The sequence below is a fragment of the Podarcis raffonei genome, chromosome 4 (genome assembly GCF_027172205.1).
Source record: "Podarcis raffonei isolate rPodRaf1 chromosome 4, rPodRaf1.pri, whole genome shotgun sequence".
Classification (NCBI taxonomy): domain Eukaryota; kingdom Metazoa; phylum Chordata; class Lepidosauria; order Squamata; family Lacertidae; genus Podarcis; species Podarcis raffonei.
In genome coordinates, this window is record NC_070605.1 from 108,137,233 (window position 1) to 108,146,965 (window position 9,733).

Below are 9,733 nucleotides of genomic sequence, written 5' to 3' on the forward strand. Positions count from 1 at the left end.
TAATCCCCAGTCCTCAGGGATAGTGGCCGATTGATCTATGCTGGTAAATAGGGCAGCTAGCACAGGGGCCCACCATTCAACATTAGCCTTAAGGAGTTCCGGTGTAATGTTGTCTGCGCCAGGTGCTTTTCCAGGTTTAAGGGATTGGATGAGCCTATAGATCTCTTCAGTTGCTACTGGGGGCCATTCGGCGCCAATATCACTCGAGATGTTGATTTGATGTATATAAAGATGGAAAGTAAGCCTCCCAAATCCCAACTGGTATAGTATAATCAATTTCAATCGGGGAGTCTTGCCAACTTATCGCAACTATTTTCCAAAAAGTGGCTGAGTCTTTCCTTCAAGAGGCCACTCCCCCCTTTGGGCCTGAAGCTTTTTCTTTTTAATCAGATCTTTATATTTACTTTTGGCTTCGAACCATTCCGCAGGAAGCAAGGGTAAGTTCGCTGATTTGTAATTCCTGTATTTATCCAACAAAGAACGCTTCATAGCAATACATTCCTGATCAAACCAAGGTTTGGATTTGTTGAGGAATAAAGATTGGCGCGATGTCTTTTTTTGGGTCAGGTGGGGTTGCAAAAGTGAGATCAGATCCTGGAACAAGATTATTCTAGATTCAGAACATGGTGAGTTTAAGAGATTGTCTCTTTTCATGAGGAATATGTCCGAGTATAGCCTTTCAGATGTTTCGGCATTCAGCTTTTCGGACCATCTAATACGTGAGTATCACAACTCCATGTTGGAGGACCCGGGTGCTTCAAGTTTATCGTTGCAAAATAAGTCTTTTCTTGCATCCAGGAGGAGGCAGAGTGGTAAGTGATCACTATCAACCCTCTCCTCCACTTTGCACTCAAGGGCTCTATTTAGGAGATTAAATGATACCATAACATAGTCGATAGTGGAAGCTCCTGCATTTGATATAAAAGTAAATTCCCCACAAGTCTCCCCATTCTTGCGCCCATTTAGTATGGACCAGGTCCAGCTTGTTAGAAAGACGCAATAGGCACAGACCTGCATAATTACATCCCTTATCTTTTGAGAGTCTGGTGGGTATAAGATGGTTTTCTTCCACGATGGGTGGCGAGTCGTGGAAGTGTGCATATAGTGCTTCGTCAGACTGGCCAATTCTGGCATTAAGATTACCAGCCACTAGCACTGAAGCTGCAGGGGTTTGAGTCATCAAACCATCAATGTATGTTTCCAGCCCATGCCAGGTGTTTTTAATCAGCTGCTTGCCTCTTTGGGGGGGGGGGGAGATATACATTAATCAGTAGCAGGATGAAGAATCTACTTTTCACTAGTAAGGCCATAGCCAGGTGTTTCAGTGTCTCTAACTTTACTAAGGACGCCCTCAACCTTGTAGATATTAAAATGCCTAGGCCACCCTTGACTCTCCCCCCTTTAGTGCTTGGGGATCCTGTGAGGGACATTGAGGAAAAGCCGTTAACTTCTAGGTCCCCTGTGAGCCATGTCTCCTGTAAAAATACTATGTCGTAGCCTTGGATAAATTTAGCAAAGGATGGATCAGCTGCCTTTTTTTGCCATCCTACGATATTCCATGATAAAAAGCTAAGGTTGGCTTTACCAAGATCCACTCCTTGTCAATTATCTTCCAAGGTACTGTTGGAGTTTACCATTCTACGTGGCAGCCGACTATCATCCTTACATGGAGAGCTGCCCAGGTGTTCTATGGTGTCAGATGGTAAATGTAGAGTGCTCACATTGGTAGACACTGGGCCTTTGCTATGCAAGGCCTCCTCCTGGGGGTACTCTACCTGGTTGTAGCCTAATTCCGCTTCATCTAAATATCTCATTTTGGACCAGAAGCCTGGTGAGGTTTCCTTAGGCATGTTTTTCCTTATAGGGAGCGATGCATTATTCTCCTTTGTGAGTTGTACTTTCTTGATTGCAGGTAGATTAGAATCATAGAATCATAGAGTTGGAAGAGACCACAAGGGCCATCGAGTCCAACCCCCTGCCAAGCAGGAAACACCATCAGAGCACTCCTGACATATGGTTGTCAAGCCTCTGCTTAAAGACCTCCAAAGAAGGAGACTCCACCACACTCCTTGGCAGCAAATTCCACTGTCGAACAGCTCTTACTGTCAGGAAGTTCTTCCTAATGTTTAGGTGGAATCTTCTTTCTTGTAGTTTGGATCCATTGCTCCGTGTCCGCTTCTCTGGAGCAGCAGAAAACAACCTTTCTCCCTCCTCTATGTGACATCCTTTTATATATTTGATCATGGCTATCATATCACCCCTTAACCTCCTCTTCTCCAGGCTAAACATGCCCAGCTCCCTTAGCCGTTCCTCATAAGGCATGGTTTCCAGGCCTTTGACCATTTTGGTTGCCCTCCTCTGGACACATTCCAGTTTGTCAGTGTCCTTCTTGAACTGTGGTGCCCAGAACTGGACACAGTACTCCAGGCGAGGTCTGACCAGAGCAGAATACAGTGGCACTATTACTTCCCTTGATCTAGATGCTATACTCCTCTTGATGCAGCCCAGAATTGCATTGGCTTTTTTAGCTGCCACGTCACACTGTTGGCTCATGTCAAGTTTGTGGTCAACCAAGACTCCTAGATCCTTTTCACATGTAGTGCTCTCAAGCCAGGTGTCACCCATCTTGTATTTGTGCCTCTCATTTTTTTTGCCCAAGTGCAATACTTTACATTTCTCCCTGTTAAAATTCATCTTGTTTGTTTTGGCCCAGTTCTCTAATCTGTCAAGGTCGTTTTGAAGTGTGATCCTGTCCTCTGGGGTGTTAGCCACCCCTCCCAGTTTGGTGTCATCTGCAAATTTGATCAGGATGCCCTTGAGTCCATCATCCAAGTCATTGATAAAGATGTTGAATAAGACCGGGCCCAAGACAGAACCCTGTGGCACCCCACTAGTCACTCTTCTCCAGGATGAAGAGGAACCAGATTAATCTCTGCTTTTATCTGAAGGTTACATGGTCGACGAGCCGCTGGATCGAGTTCTTGTGAGATGATTGTTTTGGGAGGGCTCTTGCTCTTTCTTTGGACATCCACCTTGGTTTCCTTATATAAATCTTTCCCAGCCAGCTTATTTCTTAGCGTTTCTAATCTTTCTAGGATTTCAGCTTGTATGTATGGGAATGTCCAGAATTGACTAATTAAGGTATTTTCTTCAAAGGAGAAATTGTGTGTAGGGGTATCCAGTTCGTGAGGCGACTGGTGGTTATTCTGATATTCAGCTTTATTGTTTTCCACCACCTTTGAATAGATGTCTTTCTTATTTAATTTGATGAGGTGTGAGGGGGGGCCGGGCACTTCGAATAGGCGAGTCACTGTCAGGCCCACCCTTTGCAGCTTCTCCTTATTAATTAATATTTGTTTTGCGGTCGAGTCATCTTTAAATGTCAGCATCACTCGATTATACTTACTGTCATTTGGGAGAAAATCTGCCTTGATAACGTTACCTTGTAGTAGGAGGCCTCTGAGTACTAAGTCAATTTTTTAAAATATATACGTTCTTTGTTGGTCCAGTGAATGTAATTCTAGTCTCCACAGTAGCAGAGGAGGTTTGCCGGTCTTTATCTAATTGTTCGTTCCGATCTTTCGTTGATTGAGGGTTAGGGGGTTGTGATGCGCTTGTCACTTTAGGTTGCTGGAGAATGCTCTGTTTGGGGGTCACGGGTTTAGTATTCTTTATATTTGATTCCTTTATTGTGGAATTCTCCAGGAGCTTGAATAACTTAGAAAAATTCAATTTCTTAGTTCGTGTATGACTCTTAGTCCGCCTTCCCACTTTTATGTTTTTAGACTTTTTCTTGTGAAGTAGGTGTATTCTTTGGTGGCGATGCTTCTTTTTAGGTGAGGGGTGTGTGACTCGACTGTTGGTAGACATGGGAGTGGCTCTCTTTGGGACCTTCTCTGAGATACTGGGCTCTGTTGGAATTTCAGCCGCTGGAGTAGAGGGGTGTGAGATTGCTCCCTTCCTGATAAGCTCTGTCAGGCTTACTAGCAAACCCACGCATTCCGTAAGAAAGTTCCTGATTGGTCTTAATTCTTTACTTATGTGCATTTGGCATTCTTTCATCATTTCATTGAAAAGCCCAATCAGGATACAGATATTGCTATCTGTGTCCCAGCAGGCTCTTTTTAACTGACTTGGATTTTCCTCTGTTCTCGTCGCACTTGAGGGTTCCATCCTAGCCTTTTCGCTGGGGCTGGCTGCATTGACTGATCCATCTAGTGTGACTTCCAAGCGTTTCAAATTTCGTTCTTGATCATGTTCTACGAGAGTGTCGGTAGCACTAGATTGGGAGACTATCTGAGCCATCTCCATTGCCAGACTGATCCCCTCTCTCTCCTCACCAATATCAGGTTCCTTCCCATACCATGTTCGGTCAATAGACCAATTGTGGAGAAGTGGGGACTCAGAGCATATGGGTGTTTTTGTTTTAGGCTTAAAATAATGCAAAATTTTCATCTGCGAGGTTGCTGGTGGTGATTCAACCCTCTGCGTTGGGTAGACCCCCAGAACTTTACATTTCTGTCTGGTGAGCACCATCTCCGTAGAGTATATGGAGTTATGTGGGATATGTGGATGTGAAGATAGCACCGCTTCGTCCCAATTAGACAAGCTGGAATTAACACTCCTCTCGTTAAATAACGCTCTCCCCAGAAGCTCCACGTCTAGTTAATTAATTAGAAGTGTCTATGGTCCACTACGTGCCAGACTTTCCGACAGTTCACGATCTAGCGGTCAGAGATAGAGGGGGATAGATGGAATAGATTTTTACAGCGGCATTACTTACAACGACCGTGGCAGATGAAACGTTGAGGGGAGGAGGGCGATGAAATCCTATCTGGCTTAAACCGCCATCTTACTTGCCGAAGAAACTATGTAATGATACTTCCCGACAGCGTTGAAAGCCCTCTGGTGATGCTAACATTAATTTAATGCCCCCGCTGTACCCCACCAGCTGCGTGGAATTCCAAAATGTAAGTAAAGCTCAGTACTCTCTCTTCCTCTCTTCCTCTCTCTTCCTCTCTCCTCTAATATAGTTGCACTTGGAAAGATGTTTCGGTGTGGTAGGCAAACCTCCAGCAGCCAAATGCCAATAAGATAAGGAGGTAATAAATCACTCAGGCTGGAGTCGAAGTCGGTGAAAGCTAAAGCTTAACAGGCAATAAAACTACTAGCTCTAAAACTACTATCTCTAAAAAGCTTCTAAAAAGCACGGCAAGGGCGTTTGAAACGAGCAATATTAAGCTGTAGCTGTCTGCAACATCCGAGGGCAGTGTGGGGCTGCTGCTCCCTAGCCGCCATTTTCTCTGGCCAAGCCCTCTTGACTTTCTGCATCAACTGCTAAGCGAAACTTGGACGAAGTAAGAAATCCGCGGCTCCTTGGCCTCCCTCAGGCCGGGCTTCAAAGACAGGCATCTAACAGTCTTGTTGGAATTGTGTAGACTCCAGGATTTGAGATCAGTCCTGGAAAACTCCCATCCGTATATTTGAGAGCTTTGTTTGAAAGAAACTCGGAGCGTTGTAATTAGCCTCAAATAGTTTTAGATAACCTCAAGGAGTTTTGGATGGCTTCAGCGGGATTTAAAAGGGCTTTAGAAGAGCCTCAAAGGAAGGGAGGATGTTTAAAATGCTGTCCGACGACTCCCAGAGTCCTTATCTGCCTGGAATATAAGCTTTTTTTCCAGGAATGTGTCTTTTTCCCTTATTATTTTTTAAAAGCTCCTACTCACTCTGCTGAGGCTCACAGGAGACTTGCTTCAGGCGCCATCTTCCTCCTCAATCCTACTACTCTCCTTTTCTTTTCTCCACTGGCCTCCTCATGCATGACTTTGCAGGTCCCGGCCTTCATGCCTCCTGAAGCTCAGGAACTTCATCTGCATAACAAAAGGCAGAGAGGATTCTAAAACCCTTCAATGGATTTGCTGGTAGCTGGCAGACAGCCAATCCCTGCTGCGATAGGGCCAGTGTTCTGATTCACCAGTCACAGCATAAGGTGACCTATCACAGGCAGGGAGGTGTGTTGCCTGGGCTGCCTTAAGATGTTTATATCCTGGGCTGAGTCCCCCTGTTTGCCATTATTGTTCTTTGTGTTCCTGATGTTACAATAAATCCACTGATGTTACAATAAATCCATTTTGAGCTGAAATCTGGTCTTGGGTCATGCCTGAACCCACCTACACTTCAAAAACCTTTGACCTTTTTCAAAAATAAGACCCACCTTTAGTCCCAATCAACAACACGGCATCCACTTTTCACTGTTTGCTGTGTGTTCTCCCTTTCTTTGTGTGTTCTCCCTTTCTTTGTTCTCCCTTTCTAGACTGAGCAAAGGAAGCAACATGGCTGCTGTGCCTTTAGAAGGAGATCTTAGTCTGTCAGGTGCAGCTCAAATGGCAGAGGTAGGAAAAATGTGAAATTCCCTACTGAAATTCCTGGTTCAATATAGTCTCTCTCCATCTCTTAAAACAGGGAGGGAAGGAGAAACTTGCAAGTCTCCAGATGTTGGTCTTCAACTCCCATCAGCCCCAGCAAGCATAGCAAATGGTCAGGCTGGAGCTGGAGTCTAGTAACATCTGGAGGACCACAGGATCATGCTTATTGTCAGAATAATTTGGTGCTGGTGCAACTATTGAAATGCACCTTAGTTCATGGTGAAAGATCAATGCTGACTGAGATACCCGTTAAGAACTGATTGCTCAGGTGAGATCAAGGCTCATGGCTCACATTCTTAGCCACAACTAAACCATCCCTGAAATACTGGCAGCCTTAGGGAAAGCTCAGCTTGCCATGCGATGCCCCTTACTGCTCTCTTTCTTCAGATGTATTACACTGTTTCTTTCACGTAGTTCTTTATGGGTTAGTGCTGTTATTCTACATCCTGTGTTCGGTTTCCTATCAGATTTGTTCATGGATCCTAGTAGGCCTAAAATGAATACACTGACCCAGACTGCATTGTTCCATTCCAACAGACACCTCAGATTCCTAATCCCAAACTCTCACACACACACGTTTTCTTCCACTTCAAACAATGAGGAAGAAAGTACCGTCATTCTAAACCTTATGGATTTTGTGCTGCTCAGTCGAGACAAAAGCAATTCTTGTTATAACAGTAATACGCACCCTTCTCTTTCATATCTATATTGAGATATTCCCCAGCAGGGAAAACACATCGAATTGTGAGCTACAGTAATGTCCAACCTTATTCCATCTTTTCGATAGCCTAGCAATTCATCCATTCCCCCAGGAAATTGTACAGTTGTAAACAGGATACAACTATCCTGAATGCTGTAAGAAGAAATCATAAATTTAAAATAAAGCTGCCTTCAGTTTTCTTAGAGACATGTACTCACAGAAGAACAGTGTGAAGTTGAAATCTCTGTTTGAAGGGGGGAAATGCAGGCTTCACATAGAGAATTTAAAATATTTGCTAGCAGCATTCAAATGTTCCTGTTGGATTTGAATAATATTGCTGTAGCCCAAAGAGTTGGTGGCACTTACAGAAAAGAAAGTTTACAGTTCATATTCAGTACTCCTCACAGATTTGTAGTGCAATAAATTCCCTTTAAAGTAGAAAACATTGTGTTTTCTATATGCCTGAGTAAATGTGATTAGACAAATTCACTCTCATTAACACATGACTAAACTGAAGTTCTAGATAATGACTTTGCTTCCGCTCTGAACATTCAGTCATAACCCTTCCAACAGAGCTGGAGACAAGCATAGCAATTGTCATTCATTTCCTCGGGCATAATGCTAAACACAGAACACAGAAATGGGTCTTGGAGAAGTGTGAGAAATTAGGCTTAATAGTGTAACTGTAATGGATGCTGATTAAGGATAGAAATGGGGTGGTCAGGTATTTTTAAATGCAGTTCCCAAGGGAGAGGAAATTTGGGAGGGCTTTTTGTAGGTTCTCAAATACTGTTTAATGTAATACTTCTCCTTCCCTTCCTATCTGAAGCAAAGGGCAAAAGCAGGGACACAGGCCTCGTTCACTCTCCCATGGACACTGAACTTCTGCAGGGGGGAACCTGAGGTGTTCAGGGAGGCTCCGTGCACAATTTATAACCTTGATCTTCCTGGGTGCAGACTCAGGAGACTACTCAGGTAGAAGTCTCCTTGGTGCAGATGTGCAAGGCTGAAGCCCCCTAATGCCATGGTCATCAGAGGTGGTGGCAGAATGACTGCGATTTATAGCAAAATGGGACATTTTTTTCTAGAAGAGAGCTATAGTCTCTTGACACCTAAAACAGAATAGCAGCAGCATGTTTCCAAAGCAACTGGAACACTTTAAAAACAAGGTGGTGTGCTTTATTGAAATTTAAAAAATTATAACAAACAAATGTATGAAAAGTAAAAATGATAGTACAAAAAGATAACAATATTCGCTAATTCATATCACCGTACATTCTTCTAACAGATCCTATGACTTCCTGCCACCCCACCATGTATTTATAGCTTAACTTATCTGATACACTATTAATCTCTATTTTCTTTTAAATAATATTTGTTAATATTATATTCTCTTATATTTGTTCATCATTACACAGAAGATATTCAAATGCTGCCACTAATGTCATATTGCTACAATAATCTTCTAAATATTTTTATACACGTCTCATTTTCGAATAAAGGTCTGTATTACCTGTCAGCTTTCCTGTCATTTTTGCCAATTCGGTGTACTCCAACAGCTTACTTTCCCACTCTAGCTTTGTTGGGATTTTCTCTCCCTTCCAATTCATTGCAATATAATATATATACTGTATATATTTAAAAACAAGGTGGTGTGTTATCACTTGCTTTGGATTAATCTCAGTGCTTTCAATTGTGTTTCTCCAGAGTAAGCAGCCTCCTAATGGGCAAAATCAAAACAGGAATGCATACATGAAACAATGCAAAGCTACTTATTTCCTTTGCTGAAAAGTTTATCTTTACCAGTTCTGTAAAGGCACAGAAAAAAGACACATATATTCATCTTAAATAATGCAGTAGAAACAAAAGAATAAATGTAATGAACTGTCAGGCATAAAAAATCTTTTAACATTTTCTTTTCAAGTTTCAAATCTTTATTGTTTCGGAGTGCCTGTAATAAAGTCTTAGGGGCTGATGCAATTCTGTCAGTTTATGTTTCTGATGAAAGAAGCACCTTTCTCCCCTCCAAATATAAGTTTGGACTAAAAGAAAACTCATTCCCAATCTAGTGAGAAGTAAAGTTGGCTAAACACCATAATACAAATGTCAAATGAATAATGCAATGAAAAGGTGGCTCCTTTCCAGGAATAGTGTGTTGAAACAAATAGTGTCTGATTAGAAGAGGAAAGCAGGGCAATATGTTCTTTTTCTCACCTAAAAATGTTATGTTAACGTATAATGTCGTTATCACTAACTTTAGCTTAATGTTATAGAATTAGCTTTCCCATTCAACATGAGACTCATAGAATCATATAGCTGGAAGGGACCCAAGGCTCATCTAGTGCAACCCCCTGCAATGCAGGAATCCTGCCCACAGTCGTCTCCAGGGGGGCTTGAACCCCCAGCTTTCTGTTTTGTTTTTTTTCATGTTAAATTTTTTATTGATTTACAAATAAAAGATAAACAAAAAGTAAAAAGAAAATAAAAAGAAAAAAATACACGTTACATATTTCACACCAAAAATTTCACATTACCATCTCTTATAAGACTTCCTTCAGCTTGTCCGTAAATCATTCGTGGTAATAATTAAAATTACGCATTTCCTAGC